Here is a 6,000-nt window from a genome sequence, read left to right as displayed (position 1 = left end):
GAAGTTATCGATCTGGGTGGCTGTGTTGGAATGTGGCTAGCAGTCACGTGGCGGCCTTCTCCTCCTCCTTCTCCTCCTCCTCCTTTTCCACCTTCCCCAGCCTACTCCGGGGGAAATCGGGGAGCCGGGAGGTCCGGCTCTCTGAGGCCCAGAGCGGCGGCGCTCGTGGACCGGAGGAGGTGCGGGCAGACAGGGCAGTAGATTCTGCGGGCCCAGGGGGCGACAGCTGCAGGCGGCCGAGGCCTTTGCGACCCCGGTGGCCAAGGACAAAGGGCGGCTTGTGCGCCCGCCGGAGCCGGCAGGGTCCCGCCGAGGTCTGCGCCCCGCCCTCTGGTCCCCGGCAGAGCAGCATCCTCTTCCTCCTCTGCTGCCGGGGGTTGGTGGTGGCTCCGGGTGGCCAGGGTTCCTGCCACCAGCTCTTACAACTCTGCAGCCAGCAAAGGGGAATGGTGGGAGACAGAGTCGTGCTCCCTGAGACTCGGGCCCCCTGGCCGATGAGTATTTATGAACTCGATTACGGGAGCCCTCACCGCACACACAAAGACCTTTCTTCTGGGAAGGGACAGAGTGGGGGGGGGGAGGGCCTCATACACTGAAAAGCTTGCTTTCCTCCTCCTCCTCGTAGTCGTCGTCTTCTTCTTCCTTCTCCTTTTTCTTCTTTTCTTTTTCCTGAAGTACAAAAGTTTTACTTTAAAAACGAGGTGAATCACTGACGTGTGTCTTAACACAGTCTGGGAGCTATTTTGCATTCGTGGGACATACATTGTCTGGAAAGACCTAGATCCAGGTCTTCTTCCAGAAGAATTCCTAAGTCTGGATGGCAGAAAAAAATGATCTCTGGGGCATGCGCGGGTGTCAGGGTAACGGTGGACCATCGTTGCTCCAGGGGAACTTGCCAATCTCCATTTCTTAAAAGTAAAGGTGGAGAACTAAGTACCAGGCTGACCTATTCCTGCATCCTGGGAAAGGAGAACTTTGCGATTTGAGTAGAAGAGCAGTGTGCAGTACCAGCCCCTGGTTGAAGGGTTCCAAAAGGCTTCTGAAAACCTGTGCAGGGATTGGGAAGCCTTTTGTTTAAAAAGTTATTTAAGTTTGCTCAATTGATCGTTTTGTGCACCCACAATTTCTAAGTGTTTCGATTCACCTGCCTCTGGAATGAATTCATAGTGAAAGTTTTGTTGATGGTGAATGCATGTATTCTCCCAGCTTTTAAAAAGGATTTCTTTTGCATGGAGGGTTTAATAGGCTATTGGGTGATGCTGTATTTTCCGTGAAATCTTGGCTAAGTTTAACTGTAAAATGCCTGTACAGGGGGCATGTATAGTTTTTACGTTAGTAAGGGGGAAAAGGGCCGGCAAGAAGAAAAGATGTTTTATTGTTTTGTTTTATTGGTATGTTGCAAAATACCCGATCCAATATCTCCACTAAAACATAGCCTCTGGGCTGCAACTGCCAAGTGCTAACAAAATATCTACATTAAAATAAAAATTTAACGTGTGTGTGTGTGTGTGTGTGTGTGTGTGTGTGTGTGTACAGCAGTGTTCTCTCTATCAGCTGCTTGGAGGCCTCCCAGAAGAGTCACTAGCCTCAGGTGGGCTGGCAAGGCTTTGGGGGTGAGAAGCCGAAGACAGGAATAAAAATAGCACAGTCCTTACTGAAGATCAGACTTGTTTTTCTTCAGGGTGTCCATTTGCCTGGGGAAATACATATTTACATGGGCTGTGTCAAATGAGGGACTGTGATCTGAGTAGTGTTTGGACGATTCTTGCTAAGTGACTGCTGCTTCCCTGGTCATCTTGGTTCTTCTGTCTTCCTGGAAGGATGTCTTTATTTTTTCCAAATGTGTTTTGACAGTGTTCTGAGTCCATTGTGTTGTTTAGAAGGTCAGTCTTGGAGGGATTTTTTTTTTTTTTTTTTTTTTTTTTTTTTTTTTTTTAATGAGAGATGAGCTAGTATTTGTAATAGTAGGCAGTGAGCCGTCTGTCTTTTGCTGTAAGCAGGGGAGGGAGGGAGGGCAGTAGTGATTTGAATACCCTCACATATGAAGAGCTGATTGGCAAATTTACTGTTAAGAAAGATGGGTTCTGATTTTATCAGATGAGTGGCAGTACAGCAGAAACATGTGAATTTTGTGAAAGCCAACTTGAAAAAAGGTATTAGAGACCATGAAAAAGCATTAAATCTTAACAAATTCAAAGTTCCGCATTCAATATCCAACTTGTCTATTACTTCTTTATCAAACAGCATTTAAAAGATAGTTGTGGTATGGCTGTAGCTTTTGATATAATTTCCAACTTGTACCCCAGGAGAGTAGTTTCCATTAGGCAGGTAAAAGCATTCAAACAAAGTAACAGTTAGTTTGGAATTCTTGTTTCTAACCAGATGCTTGCAGTGTTGATGGCCAGGAAGTTTCTCTTATCAGATGTCCATTGTTTTAAGGAATTCTTTATGATTTTGGGACTTTTGAGTGGAGAAATATGCCTCAAAAATTATGCAGTACCTTTTTAATAGCTAACTTTGGGGTGGTTGCCTAATTAGCCCACCTCAGTAGGTTCCCTGTTCCTGGCTATTAGGAAAAGCAGGCCTTTCTGGAATCACCATTCACAGCACATTAAACCTGTTTAACACTCCAGATACCAATTTTTATTTACAAATCCCATGAAATACATTATGAAACATGGAACCTCTTTACCTTCCGGACACTCAGAGCCTTAGCAGCCGAATCTGCCATATATAAATCCATAGTCCTTTTCCTCTGTGTTTATTCTATGTCTTTGGAGTGACCCCTTCTGACTGGTGACAAAGGGAAGTAAAGCCAGTATTTAAAGGAATGAATGGCCAGACAGTTAAGTGGGCCCCTCCCTCCCATTCTGCCTTCTGTATTATTTAGATATTTTCTCCATCCCTGAGAGTAGACAATGGTAAGATTACCTGACTCAAAATAGTTTACTGTCAGCTTATTTTGAGAGCCAGCAAATCAGTTGTATCAAATTGGTCAATTGTGACCTATTTCTATTTTTCTTGCTGGCTCTTTATTCTATTTCTCATGGTGCTTTTTTGATGGAATTTTCTCAGCCATTTTACCTGATAACATTTTTTTTTTTTTTTTAAGTTGACTCCAAGAAGCACAGTTAGGAAAAAGTGGTCTACATCATAAAGGTGTGATATACTCAGTGAGAGCCAAGTTATAAGGCTGGAAGGGAGGAAGGGAGTACTTAGTCATTTAAATGGCCAAGTTAAACACCAGGAGACACAGGCAGGCTATCTGGACCCTCAGGTGTTCATAAATTCATACCAGAGACCTCCAGAGAGGGATGGTGGGAGCCAGGGAGAAAGAGAGCCCCCAAAGTCAAAGTGTCTTGTTTAACTTGGCTGTGCCTGATGCTAACCCTTTGTAACTTGGCACATTCTGAACTCGCCACACTTAGAACCACCTTCCCCACATTTACTGTATTTTGTACTTAAAATGATTTTTCTTTAGGAGGAGTGACTTTTTTTTTTTTTTTTTTTAGAAATATAATGAAGTGGCAAAAACTCAGCTCACAATTTAAAGAAGAAATAGAAACAAGAAAAGTTGAAAGAAAAGACACTATTTTAAATTCCAAGCCTTAGGCATGTCAGAAAAACCTATGTATTTTATGGTTTTTCTCTAGTGGAAAAACTGTAAACATTGCAGGTGTTAAAATGTCACTACTGGGAGTTTTCTTGGCCCCCAAATTTAATAGAAATATTAACCCCCCTAGTTTTTCATGTGTTTTCTCATTTTCAGTAACACACTCACACACACACACACACACACACACACACACACACACACACACACACGGGTAGAAAGTTAAAATATAACACTACCAAAAAGTGTTTTTGGTATGTTCCATATGTTTTCTTTCTTTAAAAAAGAAAAACCAACCGTCTCCAGTATTGATTCAGTTTAGGTTAGAAATGATGTTACAGAAAGAAACAAAGAATGACCCCAGATTTTGTGTGACAAGCCAGCTGCCTAAAGGAAATATAATATTTTGCTTTTAATTATGAGAAAGCAAGATGACTTTTCCCTGAAAACTATTTTTAATACGTTAATTGTGATTCTTCTTGATAACCAGATCTTAACCTAAGGTAAGTTTTTTTTTTTTTTTTTTTTTTTTTTTAATTAAGACACACATAAATGCATATGCACAGGTCACATCCATTAGATCGCTAAGTCAACCTCCTTTCTCATGACTTATAAAGGCAAAGTACTGATTGTGTGGCATGCAGGAATTTTGGCTTTCCCATTTTATGTTAGGCTGGGAACAGAGTCTGCGTGCATCCCCCTCTGACAGTCCTATTCCTATTTATCTGTGAGTCTGTGAATCTTTCTCCCTCCACCACCTCTAAATTACACTCACTAGATGTTGAAGTCATTAAACCGATTATAGTCCAATCAGTAGACAATTCGAAATAAACAAAAACAGCAATTACAGTTGGCAGGGATCCTGAGAGTCAAAGTTCCAGGGCTGATGGTCCGGCGAGCCTCCTCCAGAGCTCGGTCTGCACCGCCTTAAAGGGAAGGCAGCAGATGATCCCCTCAGCCTTCTAAACAGAAACATCTGTCTGATGAATGAACGGATTGTTGGCTTTTGTTCATCCAGCCTGAAGACGGTAAAGGAAATAGGATATTGAACATAAAGGCATACATGTAAAAATGAAATTACAAAGGCAGTTGAGATTAACTGCACTTTATAAGCAAGGTGTTAATAGTTTTCCTCTTTTTGTTGTTGTTGTTGCCAGAATATTCCTAGATCCTTAGAGTACATTGTAGTTCTTATTGACAGCAGTCTGACAGAGGTGACAGAAGTTTCCAACTTTTTTTTTTCTTCTTTTAACTCTCTTGGACCAGGGCAAGTGCTGTAGATTCACTTGCGACTGATGTTCGTAACGCCTTCCCTTTATTTCTAAAGGATGTTTGCTGGCAAAGTCTGCAGAAACACTGGCTGCCACAAACTGAAACATGTCTTCACTACTTGTTTGAGTGTTCATTTTGATGTAGCGCTTGCTTGTCACAGGAAAAGGTCTGGGTGGCGGGAGAGTGGTGGGTTACAGCAAGTCTACCTGGAGACCAATGCAGGGATTTTTGAAAGGATCTGCCCAAGGTCTGTGATCTGTTAATTCATGTCACTGGCTCACATGGCTGATTTAATGTCATCATTTTCTTACCATAGAACACACACCTTAGGGCTGTGCCTAAATAGGTATGGTGGTAAGTTTGGTTGATATTTTTAAGAGGCAAGACAATACAGAGATTTGTGCACCGCATTTTAGCAGTTTTGTGGCTTGTTAAAAATGCAAATAGTGTCAAATAGTGTATGTTAGAGAATGCTTTTGAATTGTGTGAGGTTTTGATACAAAGTCAGACATTCAAAATCAACCCCCTTGCTGAGTGTTTTCTCAGATGTCTTTAATTGTTTCTCCATTGATTCCTGGTGTGATGTCGAAGGTTAAAGTTAGTTCTTTGGGGGTGGGTGTGTGGCTATGTGGGACTTTCTAATCTTATTTCAATTAAACATGAAATATGTTGCTGTGGTTTTGTGTGGGGATTCCACCGTGTACTGGCCATGGTCACACCTACCTTACCCATTGTAATTGTCTACTTTAAAATTCATTCTGCCACAATGGCATCAGAAAGCAATTAAAACTTAAAGTTAACATTAGTAAATTTAAACAGCTCCTTTACAGCATTAATCAAACAGTAGAAGGAGAGCTTTTAAAGGTTTTAAATAATTATGCAACTCTTGGCATAAAAGCCTGACACAAGACAAATCTTTGAAAACTAAGCAGAGTCATGGCTTAAAAAAAAACCCTTTAATTTCAGTCAGTGTGGGCTTTTGCATGCATCACATTCCACCTCTAGTAATTACACGAGTTTAGTAATTATTAGAGATGAAAGAAATCGAGTAAGATGAGGATCCTTCAAAACTTCAGTAGCTTCAGTCTTTCAGGGATAATGATCAAGCAGCCATC

The 6,000-nt window shown here is 41.7% G+C and overlaps 1 protein-coding gene across 3 annotated transcripts in view; it reads left to right on the top strand.

Moving 5' to 3' along the window:
• Znf521 (zinc finger protein 521) overlaps positions 1-6,000 on the top strand; it is a 273,551-nt gene that overhangs the window by 2,301 nt on the left and 265,250 nt on the right. The gene's annotated exons all lie outside the window — the stretch shown is intronic.

The sequence above is a fragment of the Phodopus roborovskii genome, unplaced genomic scaffold (assembly GCF_943737965.1).
Source record: "Phodopus roborovskii unplaced genomic scaffold, PHOROB, whole genome shotgun sequence".
Taxonomy (NCBI): domain Eukaryota; kingdom Metazoa; phylum Chordata; class Mammalia; order Rodentia; family Cricetidae; genus Phodopus; species Phodopus roborovskii.
This window is presented reverse-complemented; position numbering and strand designations above follow the sequence as displayed.